The 18,162-nt window shown below is 44.4% G+C and overlaps 1 protein-coding gene across 5 annotated transcripts in view; it reads left to right on the forward strand.

The window, feature by feature from the left end:
* The window catches only part of GRAMD1B (GRAM domain containing 1B), a 202,476-nt gene that overhangs the window by 39,560 nt on the left and 144,754 nt on the right, over nt 1-18,162 (forward strand). The window contains exon 1 of one of the 5 annotated variants that reach the window (XM_042233007.1): nt 16,861-16,967. The exons of the other annotated variants lie outside the window; for them this stretch is intronic. The gene's annotated coding sequence lies outside the window, so the exon portion shown is untranslated. Of the gene's footprint in view, nt 1-16,860; nt 16,968-18,162 lie in introns of those variants that run through there. 5 annotated transcript variants of the gene reach the window in all.

The following is an 18,162-nucleotide window of genomic DNA, read 5'->3' on the forward strand; positions in this document are numbered from 1 at the left end:
ATTCTTGCCTGGAGAATTCCATGGACAGAGGAGCCTGGCAGGCTACAGTCCTTAGGTAGCAAAGAGTTGGACATGACTGAGCAACTGAAACAAAAACAAGACTTTTTATTTCTTTTAATTGGAAAACAAAACAGAACAAAATAAAAAACCACGATAACAGTTATACCTTGAACCAGTTTTTCCTGGGGCTAAGGACAAATGAATTTGGGGATGGGAGTGGAGGTGGGTCAGGGAAGGGGAGACAAGGAGACTGGAAAGACTGATTCTGGAATAGAGCACACTCTCACTCTGTCCTTAAAGGCCATGGTCCCTACGTGGCATCTGACCATTTGTTTGCAGTAGGGTTTCTGCATAAACACCCCACTCCCCTGTGTGCTTTGTCCTGTAAGACTCAAGAGTTTGCCCTTCTTTCCAGATGCCTTGTCCTTTCTCCCCTTGGGTGCCTCTGTCCTCAGTCCCTGGGGCAGAACCCAAGGCTTCTGTATCTTGCCTACTGTAAACTTTAGGACTCAAACACTTTGAGCTTCAGGGGTTTGAATTCTGTTAACTAGAGGGAAACAGGTGGTGACAAAATTAACTGCCAGTTGGGAAGCCACAGTAATCAAATGTCTTGAAAACATATTTATTTTTAATTCAGTTGGATCTTTAATTAGCTGTAAAATAAACTCTGGCCACCTTCTTCGTTTTGGGGAGGGGGCAGAATCTGAAGCATTCCTGTAGGAATTCACCAGTTGTTTCTGGAGCATCAGCTGCCCAGCCTACTCCCCATTCGCTCCTAAATGAAGCTTCCCCCACCTTGGCTGGCAGTGGAATCAAGGCGGCACTGCCAAGTGTTTCTGTGCTTATTTCTGTGCAGAGGCTCTCAGGGCACCTGAATTTCTGGTCTGTGGCTGACCTGCCCCTTCTGAGTCCTGCTCTCAGACCTAAATGGGGTGGTCTTGGCCTTTCTGGTCTTACAAGCCTCCCCCTTGGGCTCAGGCCAACCTTCCACTGGCTTCCTAGAAGTGTCTTTGGGCCAGGCTCTGGCTCTAGGAACTCCTACTCTCTCTCCGGGCACGTTGCTCTGGCTTATTTGGCGTGACTGTGACTTTTTCACCAGCTGCTTGATGAAACAGCTCGACTCTGAAGCATAAGTTGTGTTTTTCAGGTATCGTCAAACACTTGTTTATTTCTCTGGTCCCATCTCACGTCAGTGCCCATTGACTGGTTAGGGCTAACTCTCATCACTTCTCATTTCAAGGTTTTTGTGGCTTTGGACTTCCCAGATGGCCTTGCTTTCTGGCTGAGGGCTGCCTCCTGCAGAAGAGAAACAATGGACAATCTCAACAGAATGAACATTCAGGCCCTTCCCAGCAAACCCACCCCCAAGTTCATATCTTCCCCAGTCTCATCACTGAAGTCATTCCTGCCTCCCACCCCTTCCCAGTTTTAAGTGAAAGCTATGGTCCAACTCAAGGTGAAATAATAAAGAGTTCAGGGTTAGAGAACCTGGATGGAAATCCTCACTGTTTGACTTACCAATTGTTTATGCTTAGACATGTCATATATTCCCTTGAGTCCTTATTTTCATCATCTTTATTTATTTTAAAAAAATACTTATTTTACTATTTATTTATTTGGCTGCATTTTCTAACTATTTATTTGCCTTAGTTGTGATGTGCCAACTCTTAGTTGCAACATGTGCGATCTAGCTCCCTGACCAGGGATCAAACTGGGCCCCTTACACTGGGAGTGTGGAGTCTTGGCCACTGGACCACCAGGGAAGTCCCCTTCATCTTTAAAATGAGGATTGGAGTGTGTGTATGTATGTGTGTGTATATATGTATATACTTTATAAAGTTGGAAAGGTCAGATGGAAAAATGTACAAGAGAGCACTTTGTAGGCTGGAAAACACTGTTTAAATGTTACGGATTACCATTAGTATTAAACACAACATGTTAGTGTGCAGTAGCTTGAATACACTGGAAAAAACAGCGTCTGTGCTAAAGAAGGGTTTCTCTGATGCAGCCAAAGGATTATCTCCAAGGCTAGGGCAGGGCCACCAGTATCACTGGCAATACCTGCTAAGGCTTGGACTTGTCGTAGCTCCGTGGCTCCAAGGGAACAGAGCTTTGGGTCAGGTAAGAAGAGAAAACCAACAAGCTAGACCCTGGAGAGACAGCAATATTATTGTAATTTTTTATGTGTTTTTATTTTTTGGCCATGTCTCGAGGCATGTGGGATCATAGTTACCCAGCTGGGGATTGAAGCTACTCTGCTTGCATTGCAAGTAGAGTCCTAACCACTGGACCACCAGGGAGGTATTGGGAAATGCAGTTTTTGAGGTGGAGTCTGTGGGTTCGTGTGGAGAAGGAAATGGAAACCCACTCCAGTATTCTTACCTGGAGAATTCCATGGACAGAGGAGCCTGGTGTGCTATGGTCCATGGGGTCTCAAAGAGTTGGACATGACTGAGTGACTAACACACTGTGGGTTCGTGTAGAATAGATATTTAGAGGCCAATATGGACAAAGCTTGGAGGAGTGAGTGGACATAGTGTATTTGGGGGAAACAACTGACTCAGTGTCAACAGAACTTTGGGGCTTAGACAGGACTTCCTGTTGGGTAAGTTGAGAAGAAGTTGGTTTCATCTTGTAAGACCTTGTTTGTGACAAAGATTTTTGGACTGTCATCTGTGACATTAGGGGAAACCTTCAAAAGACTTTAACCTGGGAAGAGGTTGTTTTAGAAGATAAAGGTGATGGTCTAGTCCATTCTTTGTGGGATGAGCTTGCCTCTACCAACTGTGCTTCCCCAGTGTGTGTGTGTGTGTGTGTGTGTGTGTATGTGTGTGTGTGTGTGTGTTTTAGTGACATCGCATTGGTGCTTGAAATCAACCACTGTGGGAGTATTTACAGCACAAAACTCAGCAGATGATACAAATCAGTTTCTTTTCTGATTGGTTGTTAAAAATTTTTTTTTTCAGCACAGTTAAGAGACCATTTCAGTAGGGTAGGACTTAAAGTGGTTTACAGATTTAAGATGTGCCTTAAAAATCCTTCAAGCTCCACCCAGACCCCCAGCATCAGAATCCTTACAAGTGAGGGAATAGGAACCTATTTTTTTAAATGTTTTAAGTCAGTTATGCAACCAGTCTGGAATGACCAGGGCAAGGACAGGATAGGGAGGGAGGAAGCAATGGATATAGTAGGTGTATCAAAGGTAGGAGCAGCAGAACTCAGCGACAGCTTGGAGGTGGGGAGTGGAGGAGAGGGAACTGCCAGAACTATTTCTGAGTTTCTTCTTTGTACAACTAAGTGGATGGATCGTGGTACAGGTGGCTGAGTGAAGGAAGGCAGATGTGAGTTATTTGCTAGAAGAGGTGAGAGTGAGGAAAGGAGAAGATAGTTTTGGACATGCTGTTTGAGGAGTTCATGGAGGCAGGGTTTTGGTCATGTTCTGTAAAGAGCTGGATCCAGGGAACTGATGGTTGGTGGAATGATCCAAGCTGGTGGTACAGGATTGGGAGTCAGCATGTGGGTTGTTGAGGCCATGGACTTGCATGAGATCACTGAGAGAGAATTTGTAGAGATGAGAAGGGGACGGTACAAAGCTCCAGTACTTTGGCCACCTGATGTGAAGAGCTGACTCACTGGGAAAGACCCTGATGCTGGGAAAGATCGACAGTAGGAGGAGAAGGGGGCGACAGAAGATGAGATGGTTGAATGGCATCATCAACTTAATGGACATGAATTCGAGCAAACTCTGGGAGATAGGGAAGGATGGGGAAGCCTGGCGTGCTGCAGTCCATGGGGTCGCAAAGAGTCAAACACAACTGAGTGGCTGAATAACAGCAGAAGAGAAGCCAGAGGAGATCCAGGAAACCCAGTTTATATCAGTTCAGTTTAGTCGCTCAGTCGTGTCCAACTCTTTGCGACCCCATGAATCGCAGCATGCCAGGCCTCCCTGTCCATCACCATCTCCCAGAGTTCACTCAGACTCACGTCCATCGAGTCTATGATGCCATCCAGCCATCTCATCCTTGGTTGTCCCCTTCTCCTCCTGCCCCCAATCCCTCCCAGCATCAGAGTTTTTTCCAATGAGTCAACTCTTCGCATGAGGTGGCCAAAGTACTGGAGTTTCAGCTTCAGCATCATTGCTTCCAAAGAAATCCCAGGGCTGATCTCCTTCAGAATGGACTGGTTGGATCTCCTTGCAGTCCAAGGGACTCTCAAGAGTCTTCTCCAACACCACAGTTCAAATGCATCAATTCTTCGGCGCTCAGCCTTCTTCACAGTCCAACTCTCACATCCATACGTGACCACTGGAAAAACCATAGCCTTGACTAGACGGACCTTAGTCAGCAAAGTAATGTCTCTGCTTTTGAATATGCTATCTAGGTTGGTCATAACTTTCCTTCCAAGGAGTAAGCGTCTTTTAATTTCATGGCTACAGTCACCATCTGCAGTGATTCTGGAGCCCCAAAACATAAAGTCTGGCACTGTTTTCACTGTTTCCCATCTATTTCCCATGAAGTGATGGGACCGGATGCCATGATCTTCGTTTTCTGCATGTTGAGCTTTAGGCCAACTTTTTCACTCTCCTCTTTCACTTTAATCAAGAGGCTTTTTAGTTCCTCTTCACTTTCTGCCATAACGGTGGTGTCATCTGCATATCTGAGGTTATTGATATTTCTCCCGGCAATCTTGATTCCAGCTTGTGTTTCTTCCAGTCCAGCGTTTCTCATGATGTACTCTGCATAGATGTTAAATAAGCAGGGTGACAATATACAGCTTTGATGTACTCCTTTTCCTATTCAGAACCAGTCTGTTGTTCTATGTCCAGTTCTAAATGTTGCTTCCTGACCTGCATACAGATTTCTCAAGAGGCAGGTCAGGTGTTCTGGTATTCCCATCTCTTTCAGAATTTTTCACAGTTTATTGTGATGCACACAGTCAAAGGCTTTGGCATAGTCAATAAAGCAGAAATAGATGTTTTTCTGGAACTCTTGCTTTTCCATGATCCAGTGGATGTTGGCAATTTGATCTCTGGTTCCTCTGCCTTTTCTAAAACCAGCTTGAATGTCAGGGAGTTCACGGTTCATGTATTGCTGAAGCCTGGCTTGGAGAATTTTGAGCATGACTTTAGTAGCATGTGAGATGAGTGCAATTATGCGGTAGTTTGAGCATTCTTTGGCATATTGATTACCAAAGTCAGTGGTTCCTTGGAGTGTGGGATTCCTTTAGGCATCTACAAAATATCCAAAGGCTTAATAGAAACCACACATTGTCTGATTCAAATTCTGTTAACCCAGGGTATTGAGGCGCATTATTGGATGCTGAGCTGAATGACAGTTGAGTGCCTTTCACTAAAAACACACATGCAAATTAGCCAGGAGACAGATAGTCTCTCATGAGTTATCTCTTTCAAAATGTGATAGTTGAGAATGTGAGTAAGGGTTCTTGGTGAGGAGGAAGTGGGGATATCTGCAGAACAAATCTCCTGACTTACCCCTCTGACATCAGAGAGGGAACTTTAGCTTCTCATTTTGAGTGCTTTAGATAAAAGGACCAGGATCAAGAGGATTGTCCAAGGGACTTCCTTGGTGGCCCAGTGGTTAGGACTCCACAGCCAGGGGCCTGGATTTGATCCCTTGTTGGGGAACTAAGATCCCACAAGCTGTGCAGTGTGGCAAAAAATTTTTTTTGAAGATCGTATTTGGGGGTTATCTGTGGACGAAATGGCTTCTGGCTCTCCTGGGGTTTAAGAGCCCTTTGCAGCTTCCTGAAACTGGATTGGGAACGAGCGGTTTTTCTAAAGGCGGGAGGGGCCACAGGGGGCTGGCTGGCCTTTGAGACTCTGCTGCCCAAGGTCTTAGTGAATTCTCAGAGGCTTCAAGTCCTGGAAAACAACTCATCGGGCTCGTGACCTCCTGAGTTTACTAGTAGGAGACCTGGTGAAGTTGTATTTACTTCACTGGACCTAAGATTTCACTGTGAAGCTAAGTAGTGATTGAAGCCAAAGATACTACTGGGATGTGGGAAACTGGAAAAAGGCAGTATATTCCTTTAGCTGAGAGCAACTGAAGAGAGTTTAAGCTGACCCAAGTACTCCTTGCCCCGTCTCTTCAGGCCCCATCCGAGGGATGTAATGAGGTGAGTGTAGTTCTTTTCATTATGTGAGACCAGAGGCCTAGAATTCTGTCATGGGTGAGGGATTCTTTACCCTTTGTGAAAACTATCTCAGAGCAGGGCTTTTAAGAGAAGAAACTTTTTTTTTTATAATCAAAGCTTTCAAGAGAAGAAACTTTTTTTTTTCAATCAAAGCTTTCAAGAGAAGAAACTTTTTTTCAATCAAAGCTTGATTTTCTGTATACATGAGAGCTGGAAATAAGCATGAAAATTTTAAACTCATTGTTTGGGATTAGCAAGTACAAACGACTTTATATGAAATAGGTAAATAACACAGTCCTACTGTATAGCACACGGATTTCATACAATATCATGTAATAAACTATAATGGAAAAGAATATGTACTTTTGTATATATGTGCATAATTGAAAAGAATAATGTACTTATATGCATATATAACTGAATACATATGTGTACACATATATGTAATACATTTATATACATATGTGTAACTGAATCACTTTGCTGTATACCAGACACTAACACAACAATTTAAATCAACTATGCTTCAATAACAATTAAAAAAAAAAGGAATACCAATGTCAGCCCCCAAAAAGGGTACTAATGTTCAGTTATAAATGAATAAGTCACAGGGGTATAATTTACAGCATGATGACTGTAGTTAACAACATTATATTGTGTATTTGCAAGTGCTGAGAGAGTAAATCATAAAAGTTCAGCTCTCATCACAGGAAAAAAGTTGTAATTATGTAGGTGATGGATATTAATTAGACTTACTGTGTTGATTGTTTTGCAATACATACAAAATCGAATATTGTATACCTGAAATATAATGATTTATGTCAATTATATCTCAGTAAAATATATAAAAAATTTTAAATTTTTAAATAAAAAAAGAAAATTTAATACTCTTAATTTCACCTTAGAAAGACAGAAGCAAACACAAATTTGGAGGCGTGGACTCCAAAGTCTTTTCACACTGACGTTTCCCTGTGATGTCTAATTGGAGGGGCATGTTCTTTCCTGTGTGCCCTCTGACAGAGGCTCTGTCAAGCACAAGGTACAGCTTCTTCACATCACATACCTGAGAGCTGGGTCGCAGCTTTGGCACAGAGGTGGGGCTGGTGTTAGGAGGCCCATGCCAGCCCCCGTGGGTTTTCTTGCAGGGGCGGCTTTATGTGGAAGGTTCGAATGCATCTAATTCAAGTTGGCATCTCCAGGGCACCAAAACTTGACGCTTGGTCTGCTGCAAGCATGAATGGATGAGTGAACCATGAGGAATTTCTATAGGCTGGTGGGCTTCTGGAGGTCACAGGCTGGGCCCTGCACATCCAGTAAGGCCTAGCAGGAGACTTGGAACACAGGTATTGAGGAAAGGTTGATGAACCTGTGGAAGCACATTGTAATCCGGAGGAAGCGGGTAATACTGTACTCCGCAAAGTGTTTTCTGGACTGGCTGGGGAGTATTCATCAGAAGTGGAGATGTCACAGAAAAGACAAGCCTTGTGTGTGTGTTCTTTTTTGTTGTTTATTTTTGGCTGTGCTGGGTCTCCATTGCTGTGCATGGGCTTTCTCTAGTTCGGTCATGTGGGAGATGCACTATAGCTGTTCATGGGCTTCTCATTGCAGTGGCTTCTCTTGTTCCGGAGCACAGGCTATAGGCGAATGGGCTTCAGGAGTTGTGGCACACAGACTTAGCTGCTCCAAGGCATGTGGGATCTTCCTGGACCAGGGCTCAAATCTGTGTCTCCTGCATCGGCCAGTGGATTCTTATCCACTGTACCACCAGGGAAGCTCTTGTGTGTTAATTTATCAGACACATAGTGTACATCTATCATGTGCTAAGCACAATTCTGGGCCCTGGGGATGAAAAGAAATGACACATGAAATAGGATCTTTGCTCTCAAATAACTAACAGTGTGATGGAAGGTATAGGGCACGGAATCGGTAATTCCTGTATCCCAGGGAGGAAGAGCAGTGTGGGGATAAAGGGAAGTACAGTGTGATACAGGACCACTGTGTGGGCGGTGGCCATCAGGGAAGATTTCCCTGAGAAGGTACTACTTTTGGAGGATGATAATAGCTTTAATGTTGAGTATCACTCAATGCCAGATACCTTTCTAAGTATTCTGTAGGTACTAATTTATTTAATTTTCACAACACCCAGGTGAAAAAGATATTTTTGTCATCCCATTTTTTTTTAAATTTATAACATCTTTTATTTAAGGAGTACAAAGTACAAATGAGTGAATGTGATGGGAGAGATGGAGAAGATAAATTACCCACCCCAAACCACACGGCAAATTCAGGAACAAAATATGTAATGCCTGTATCATCCCCATTTTATAGAGGGTGAAATGAGTAGGTGGAAAAGTTGCGATTTGGATGTTGTTGTTGTTCAGTTGCTAAACTGTGTCCGACTCTTTGCAACCCCATGGACTGCAGCACACCAGGCTTCTCTTTCTGCTATTTCCCAGAGTCTGCTCAGATTCATGTCCATTGAGTCTCAGTGATGCTAGCTAAACATCTCATCCTCTACTGCCCCCTTCTCCTTTGGCCTTCAATCTTTCCCAGCCTCAGAGTCTTTTCCAATGAGTTGGCTTTTTGCATCAGGTGGCATAAGTATTGGAGCTTCAGCTGCAGCATCAGTCCTTCCAATGAATATTCAGGATTGATTTCCTTTAGGATTGGCTGGTTTGATCTCCTTGCAGTCCACAGGACTCTTGAGTCTTCTCCAGTACCACAGTTCAAAAGCATCAATTCTTCGGCGCTCAGCCTTTATGGACCAACTCTCACATCCATACACTGACCATCTAAAACTAGAGCCCTCTCCTGCCTCAGTGATAGGAATGAGTGAAGCAAAGAGGGGAGTGAAGGAAAGGATATATTGATACTAGGCCGGAGAAGAGCACAGGCAAAGCCAGACAACTGGAAGGACCAGAGTGGGGAGTGAAATTCTGAAGTGCATGCGGGACATGTGGGCACTGGGAAGTAGATGACAATCAGCTTATTGGGCTTTTGTAACTTAGTTTTAAGTCTAAAGTCAGGAGTTTGAGCTTTGTTCTGAAATTAGGGGACGCCTGAAGGATTTTAAGCTGGGAAGGTGAAGGTGAAGTTGCTCAGTTGTGTCCAACTCTTTGCGACCCCGTGGACTGTAACCTACTAGGCTTCTCCATCCATGGGATTCTCCAGGCAAGAATACTGGAGTGGATTGCCATTTCCTTCTCCAGGGGATCTTCCTGACCCAGGGATTGAACCCGGGTCTCCCGCATTGGAGGCAGATGCTTTAACCTCTGAGCCACCAGGGAAGAGCATGATCAAATCTGCATTTCAAGAAGAACGCTGTTGTATCAGTGTCAAGGACAGACTGGAGCAGGGCCGGGTTGGCAATGGGCAAAGCAGTTAGGAGCCTATTAGAGTAATCCCCGTCAGGAGTGATGAGAGCTTGACCTCAGGCAGTGGCGGCCAGAGTGATGAATGGAGGATGGGATGCCCTAGAGGGATAGAGAAAGTCGCTTAGTGGTGTCTGACACTTTGCGACCCCATGGACTATACAGTCCATGGAATTCTCCAAGCCAGAATACTGTAGTGGGTAGCCTTTCCCTTCTCCAGGGGATCTTCCCAACCTAGGGATCAGGTCTCCTGCATTGCAGTCTGATTCTTTACCAGCTGAGCCACAAGGAAAGTCCAAGAATACTGGAGTGGGTAGCCTATCCCTTCTCCAGGGGGTCTGGAGTGGGTAGCCTATCCCTTCTCCAGGGGGTCTTCCGAACCCAGGAATTGAACCGGGGTCTCCTGCATTGCAGGCAGATTCTTTACCAGCTGAGCTATGAGGGAAACCCCTTTGAGAGACAGTAAGGTAGCATCTGCAGGACCTGGTGTGAAGTTGATGAGGATGTGCATTTCTAATTTTACTGCACCCTTAATTGTGGAGTCAAAGGGAGAGGACAGAAAGATGGTGAATTCATTTTTGGCCACGCTCAGTTTGAGATTCCTGTTGCACCCGAGAGAGTCCAGAACCACGGCAAATGTGCTGTGCTGTGCTTAGTTGCTCAGTTGTGTTCAACTCTTGGTGACCCCACAGACTGCAGCCTGCCAGGCTCCTCTGACCATGGGATTCTCCAGGCAAGAATACTGGAGTGGGTTGCCATCCCCAGCTCTAGGGGATCTTCCCAACCCAGGGATCGAACCCAAGTCTCCCACATTGCAGGTGGATTCTTTACCATCTGAGCCACCAGGGAAGTTCAAGAAAACTGGAGTGGGTAGCCTATCCCTTCTCCAGGGGATCTTTCCCACCCAAGAACAGAACTGGGGTCTCCTGAAAGCAGTGGATTCTTGACCAGCTGAGCTACCAGGGATGCCCCATGGCAAATGTATGATAATAAAAATAAGTATTACTGAGGACTTCCCATGTGGTCCGGTGGCCAAGTGTCCACCCTCCCAATGCAGGGGCCTGAGTTCAATCCCTGATCAGAGAACTAGATCCCACATGCCACAACTAAAAATCCCATAGGGCTACACTGAAGATCAGAGATCCCATGTGCTGGCCAAATACATAAACAAACAAATATATATATATATAAGTATTATTAACATTTTTGTGGTACTTATTACTTGCCAAGACTTCTATTAAGTGCTTTATATCATTAACTTGCATAGTCCTCCAAACAGGTCTGTGAAGTGACTTACATTTTAAAAGACAAGGGGGCAAGAATGTAAAGAGAGGTTAGTTAACAAGCTGCTCTAAGTTACTCAGATTACAAGAGGCAGAGCTGGAACTCAAATCCTACGTTTGATCTGAAAGCCTCTAAGCTGTGTAATAAAGCTTTCTAGTTGTGCTAATATGGAAGCTAGTAGTCACATGTAGTTACCAAGTTCTTGAAATGTAACTAGTACAACTAAAGAACTGAATTTACAAATATATTTCATTTATTGATTTATTCCTTTGGCTGCACTGGGTCTTGGTTGTGGCGTGCAGGGTCTTTAGTTGCAGCATATGGGATCTAGCTTTCTGACCAGGAGTTGAACCTGGGCCTCTTGCACTGGGAATGTGGACTCCCAGCCACGGAACCACCAGGGGAGTCCCAAGGAAGTGAATTTTTACTGAATTGAAGTAACCACATTTGACTAATGACTGCTCAGCTCTCTGCTATCTTTGGGTGTCATCAATGTGCCCATCATGATTGAAGCTTTGCATGCGGATATGATTCTCTCAGAGATATATTGCAGTGGATTTTAATCTCCTGTGGATTACATTCTCTATTTGAGAATCAGATGAGAGCTATAAATCCTCTCCCATGAATGTGTACTATAACAACTTCATAGATCCACAAAACCTAGGCTCCCTGGGCATAAAGCTTGGAAGAGCAAGATGCCCAATAAAATGTGAACTCATTGAGGTGTGGAGTTTCAGCTTCAGCAGCTGATGCTGAAGCTGAAACTCCAATACTTTGGCCACCTGATGTGAAGAAGTGACTCATTGGAAAAGGCCCTGATACTGGGAAAGATTGAAGGCAGGAGGAGAAGGGGACATCAGAGGATGAGATGGTTGAATGGCATCACTGACTCAGTGGACATGAGTTTGAGTAAACTCTGGGAGTTGGTGATGGACAGGGAGGCCTGGCGTGCTGCAGTCCATGGGGTCGCACAGAGTCGGACACGACTGGGTGGCTGAACTGAATTTAACTGAGGCATAGAGGTTTCTTCAGTTTTGTTTACTACTCTGTATTTCATATCTAAATTCTAAAACAATGCCCAGTCTATAGTTGGTATTATGGACTTCTCTGGTGGCTCAGACAATAAAGAATCTACTGCAATTTAGGAGACCCAGGTTTGATCCCTGGGTCAGGGAAGATCCCCTGGAGAAGGGAATGGCTATCCATTCCAGTATTGAGAATTCCATGGACAGAGGCAACTGCCACAAAGACTCGGACACGACTGAGCCACTAATGCTTTCATGATGGGTATCAGATAATTTATTAAATGAGTGGCTTAATGAGTCCTTGGAAACATTTTAGGACCAAACAGAAGAGTCCACAAAGTTTGCTAAAAAAGAAGAGAAACCCATAAACAGGATAAAATCCAAGAACCAGCAGATGGTTGTATCATAGAAGGCAAAAAGGGTGAAGTTTAAAGAATGGGAATAATCATCAGTGGCAGAACTGCCTGGGTGGTTAAATGAGGTTAGGATAGATAAATAACTATTGTCATTGGCTGGCAGTAACAGAGGTCCTGGTTGATGGCAAGGCAGGGTAGGAGTGTGGTCCAGGTTGCAACAACTAATTCACGAGTCAGTGGTGACGAATAGAGGCAGAGGTCTCAATCTTGGTTGCCCCTCAGAATCACTGGACACTTTTTAAAAAGATGTATTCTTGAGTAGGCTCAGCCTCTGACTTCATAAATTGGAGGAAGAGGCCAAAGAATCTGCATAGTAAAGCTCCTAGCTTATCCTGATAGTTTGTTTTTTTTTTTTTTTAAGTAAGTTAAAGTTTACTGATGGCCGTAGAAGCTTCCCACGTGGCTCAGTGGTAAAGAATCCACCTGCCAATGCAGGAGACTCAGGAGACACAGGTTTGATCCCAGGATCGGGAGATCCCCTGGAAGAAGAAATGACAACGCATTCCAGTATTCTTGCCTAAAAATCCCACGGACAGAAGAGCTGGTGGGCTACAGTCCATAGGCTCACACAGAGTCGAACATGACTGAGCACGCACGCGCACACACAAAGGAGCGTTAGATGTGATAATATTTTAAATGTTTTAAGATGAAGAATTTTAAATTACCTAGAAAAATCAGAATAAATGAGATATGCTTGAAATAGGGAGATAAGTATCTTTTCTTTATTTTTAATAACCACTTAATCATCACAACACATTAGATGTAAATCTGTGATACAATTGTGATGAAGTTTGGCAATCACCAAATAATGTGTTTGTTCAATTTAAAAATGGCCCTGAAGGAAAGGAAGGAAGCATAAAGGAGATAGGGAGAGATTTTTTTAAAAGTCAGAGACATGGATATGTTTACAGGCAAAAAAGCTATTAAATAGAGAAGTATTAGGAATTCCCTGGCTGTCCAGGGGTGAGACTGTGCTTTGACTGCCAAGGGCATGGGTTCGATCCCTGGTTTGGTTGTTGTTCAGTTGCCCAGTCATGTCCAACTCTTTGCGACCCCAGGCACTGCAGCCTGCCATGGTTCCCTGTCCCTCTGCATCTCCCAGAGTTTGCTCAAGTTCATGTCCATTGCATCAGTGATGCCATCCTACCACCTCATCCTTTTTGCTCTCTTTCCCTTCTGCTTTCAATCTTTCCCAGCCTCGGTTTTTTTCCAATAAGTCAGCTGTTCACATCACGTGGCCAAAGTATTGGAGCTTCAACTTTAACATCCGTCCTTCCAATGAGTATTCAGTGTTGATTTCCTTTAAGATTGACTGATTTGATCTCCTTGCTGTCCAAGGGACTCTGAAGAGTCTTGGATCCCTTTTTGGGGAATTAAAAATCTCATAAGCGGGGCAGCACAGCCAAAAGCAACAGCAAAACCTAAATAGAGGAGGATAGTGAGTTGTAGTGAGTTGAAAGACATTTAGCTGGATTCTGAATCCCTGAATCTTTGACCAGCTACCCACCTTGCTACTTGTTCCCAGGGGAATCATTAAGCAGAAGCAGTCCCTGCTATCTTTGCAGACATATCATTCATTTTCATGCATAGCATGTAATTTTCTAAGTAGTATTTGAGAATATTCAGGTATGTTGTGTAAAAAGCTGGCAGTCCTTGGCAGTGTCTCAAATCACATCTGTTTACTTTCTTTCTATTATTAGACTTTCTTATAGCCGCTTGCCAGATGACAAACAGAAACTATTCCCTTTTATCCTCTACTTATTTGCTACCTGCCTTTCTCCCTCCAGACACCCTTCTTACTTAAACTAAAATGGTAGATGCCAGAGTCATTTTGCAGGTGCATATAATCCAACATGAAAACTCGGTCTTTTGTCAGTGATGGTGTGAGTCTACTTTTCAAGTCAGTGGCTCTCAACACTTTTACCATAAAGGTCTCTTCTGCTGTTTCCCTTCCATGTATTGGATGTTTCAAAGTATTTATCTGCCGAAGTAACTGTGACTATTAAAGTCCAATGAATGTCCAGCATTTCAGGTACACCTGCCAAGGCCCCAACATGGACCTGTGTGTGTCCTCAGTTGTGTCTGACTCATTGCAATCCTGTGGACTGTGGCCTCGCTATGGAATTTTCCAGGCAACAATACTGGAATGAGTTGTCATTTCCTACTCCAGGGGATCTTCCCCACTTCCCCATCGAATCTGAGTCTTTTGAGTCTCCTGCATTGGCAGGGGAATTCTTTACCACTGAGCCACCTGAGAAGCCCAACATGACCCTAGATGTTTACAAATGGTAGATGGTTTCTACCATTTCTAATCCTCATTACAGTCTTTAAAGTCATGTAGAATATCCTTGTCTGACACTTGGGAAAATAATTTGCCCGATATCACTGTGCTAAGTGGCAAAACTTGAATCTACCAGACTCCAAATCCTGAAGTCAGGTATTGTGATTAGATTACTCACAACTTAAGCCTCAGTACAGTTCTATAAATGGTGTGTTATTGTTCTTATTTTCCAGGGAAATAGGCTGAGAGAGGGTAAATGACTTGTCAAACTTATAGGGCCAATAAGAAGCAAAGCCGGGGGTGAACCTAGGTTTGTCTGTCTCCGTACTAGAGACAGCCTTCCTTGATAGTTCAGATGGCAGAGAATCTGCCTGCCACTGCGAGAGACCCAGGTTCAGTCCCTGGGTTGAGAAGATCCTCTGGAGAAGGGAATGACAACCCACTCCAGTATTCTTGCCTGGGAAATCCCATGGACAGTGGAGCCTGGCAGGCTACAGTCTGGGGTCACAAAGACTGAGACGCTACTGAGCGACTAACACTTTCAGAGTAATTCTGTTACATCTGCTGCTTCAAATGATTTCTTCCCCCACTTGTACTAATCAAAGACATACATCAATCAAAGCCACACTGAGCTTTTCAGAGCTTCTAATTAGCATAAGATAATTGGTATCAACACACTAAATTGCTCTGATTACAGGCCAAAACAAATGCAAAAAATGAGGCACAGCCTTAGTGTGGGTAAATGTACAGATTCCACCAGGCTCTGGAAATACTAAATGACAGCTCACACATCCCCATAACTGCTTGGAATCTCCAGAATTTCTCAAACCCCTTCTGGGTTTGGGAGTCACAGTAGTGTCATCTGGGTAAGAAAGAGTTGTTTCTGCTTATGAAGCACCAGCTCAAAAAACCTGCCAAATTTAATTTCCCTCAGAGTGAAGCGGTACTTCATAGAGGACAAAAGGACACCTTCCCAGTAGCTTGTGTGTTTAGGCTGAACGTCCTTCCTGCCAGTGCCCAGGGATGAAGGTGGGTGGGGAAGAGAGACCAGTGGGATCATGGGAATTTACCAGTGGATGATGGGAATTTACCTAGACTGCATTGCAGAGCTTCCTGCTCTGGCCTGTGAATTTCTGCCTCTGGGGTGTACGCTGCCTCAGATGGAATGGATTTTTTTCCAGCCAACATTCCTGGTTTAGTGTGACCTTCTAGGATAAGCTCCCAGCACTGCCTTGCTGGCAGAGAAACAAAACCAGGACTCTGGATTCAGTTCACTTCAGCTAGTTTCCCTTAGGGACATTCTGGAATGTAAAGAAGCATTTCCCCCACCTTATTTGGTAACTCCGTCTGCTGTTTCAAAATTGAATTTCTATAGTGAATTTTATCAGCAGCTTGAATTTATAACAGGAGAGACTTTTAGTCTTCCTCGTCCCTTTTCTAGCTCTTCTGAGGAAAAGGCAAAAAATGGTTGCTTATACAACTGCTTCCTTGCGTTGTTAAGCTGACTTTGGGTCATTTGGTGCCCAGGCTAAGTCACCCCAAATCAGACTTTCTGACAAAATATTTTTATCTGTGAGCAACCTCTGCTGGCCTTCCTCTAAATTCTTCTTACCTTCCTTAAGCTGCAGAACCCACACTGGTCACCTGCCTCTCCGAGGCCTTGACTGAAATGGACTCACTCTGGATGTAGCCCTTGACCTTCCAGCCTCCCACGTGCACGCATGCCTGCTGAATCACCTCAGTAATTTTCTGATTCTTTGGACTGTAGCCCACCAGGCTCCTCTGTCCATGGGATTCTCCAGGCAAAAATGCTGGAGTGGGTTGCTGTTTCCTCCTCCAGGGGATCTTCCCCACCCAGGGATCAAACTCCTGTCTTTTGTGTCTCCTGCATTGGCAGACGGACCACTGAACCACAGGGAAGCCCCAAGCCTCCCACACTCCTCTGTAAACACCCTGCTGTGGTGGTGGCCTTTCTTCATGACCTCAGAAGCCTGGCAGATTGATGTAGAGGGCAGGGCAAGCTGCCCAGTGTCCAGGTGGCCTGTATCATTTGAAAAGGCTCATGTAAGAGAGGAGCTGAGAGGTTTTTTGTTTTGTTTTGTTTTTTTTGAGAGAGAGGTCGTATCTGAATCTCTGGAAATTCTGCTCAACAAAGATCATTTCATGGAGTTGAGTGGCGGATGGGAGTGGTTGGCCTCTATCTCACCTTTAAAGATGGTGGTGAAAAAAATGTCCTGAAAATGGGAGGAGAGAGGACCAGGCTCCTCCTGTTGGGGGAGGAGCCTGTGCACTCTGCAGAGGTTGTTGCCGTGGATTTAGCGTAGGCCTCCGGTTTCACGTTCACCTTTTCACTGTGTTGCCTCGAATCCCTCAGCAAAAGTGTCTGCGACCTGTGTCCTTTCACCCTGTTGCCATCGCTGCATGTGGTCCATGTTTGGTGAGTTGAGCTGAACCAGAACCCTCTCTTCTGTGCATCCTGAATCTGTTTGAATTTCAAGTGTCAGCAAAAAACCCTTGCTGTTGAGTCAGTTTTCTCTCACCAGCCCCGGAAGGAAATGAGCGTTCTCTGGTCTTTGTTTCTGTAGCATTTAATATTGACTTCTAAGAGCTGTCATTTTCTACTTTTAAACGTAGTTTATACTGACTCTTACTTTCCAGATTGTGAACATGTTGAGAGATGCTTGAGATCAGACAGAGATCCTTGTCTGATTCATGTCTTTATTTTCCATGACCTACAAAATGATGCCTTACACATAATAATAGCATTTTTTACAGCAGTTAATGGGCTTCCAGTGTTGCCAGACTGGTGAAGAACCTGGCTGCCAATGCAGGAGATACAAGAAACGAGGGTTTGATCCCTGGGTCGGGAAGATCCCCTGGAGAAGGAAATGGCAACCCACTCCAGTATTCTTGCCTGGAAAACCCCATGGACAGAGGAGCCGGGTGGGCTACAGTCCATGGGGTCACAAGGAGTCGGACACCACTGAGAGCGCACACACACAGCCGTTAATATGTGCCAAACACTGTTCTTGATATTTCTTTAATTCTTAGAATAGCTTTGTATTCTTTAATCCTTATGACTGTTAAGAACTGTCATAACATCTGTCTTCATTTTGTAGGTAAGGAAAACACTGTTTAATAAGTTGCTCAGAGTCGTGATAGTAGGAAGTGAAAGATAATCTGAGGCAGAATATTCTAAGGTCTAAACCTAACCTTCATGCTGCCTCTTCTTCATATATGTGCACATAGAGGGCATTATAAATACTTGTTGAATGCATGCAGTTGATATTTCTTAGTTGCTTAAAACCAATAAATAGTTTGAAGGTGATCCATTATTGCTTCTATCTCCGCTCTCTGAACTGTTTCCTAAGCAGTGGGAAGGCCAGAAGGGGGCGCCGGAAGGTTGGTTCTAGTTTTGGTTTCAGAAGCTGGATGGGTTGGCTGCCTTCAGGTTCTGGTTTGGAAGACGGCAGTGCCATCTAGCGGGATAACTTGTTAATATCAGCTCAGAATTATTTTTCTGAAACCCTGGTTCTTGTCATTTGGTCCTGGGAGCTCCCTTTTTAGGCTTCCCAGGTGGTGCAGTGGTAAAGAATCCGTCTGCCAATGCCAGAAACGAAGGTTCAGGAAGA

Source organism: Ovis aries, chromosome 15, assembly GCF_016772045.2.
Source record: "Ovis aries strain OAR_USU_Benz2616 breed Rambouillet chromosome 15, ARS-UI_Ramb_v3.0, whole genome shotgun sequence".
In the NCBI taxonomy this organism is placed as follows: domain Eukaryota; kingdom Metazoa; phylum Chordata; class Mammalia; order Artiodactyla; family Bovidae; genus Ovis; species Ovis aries.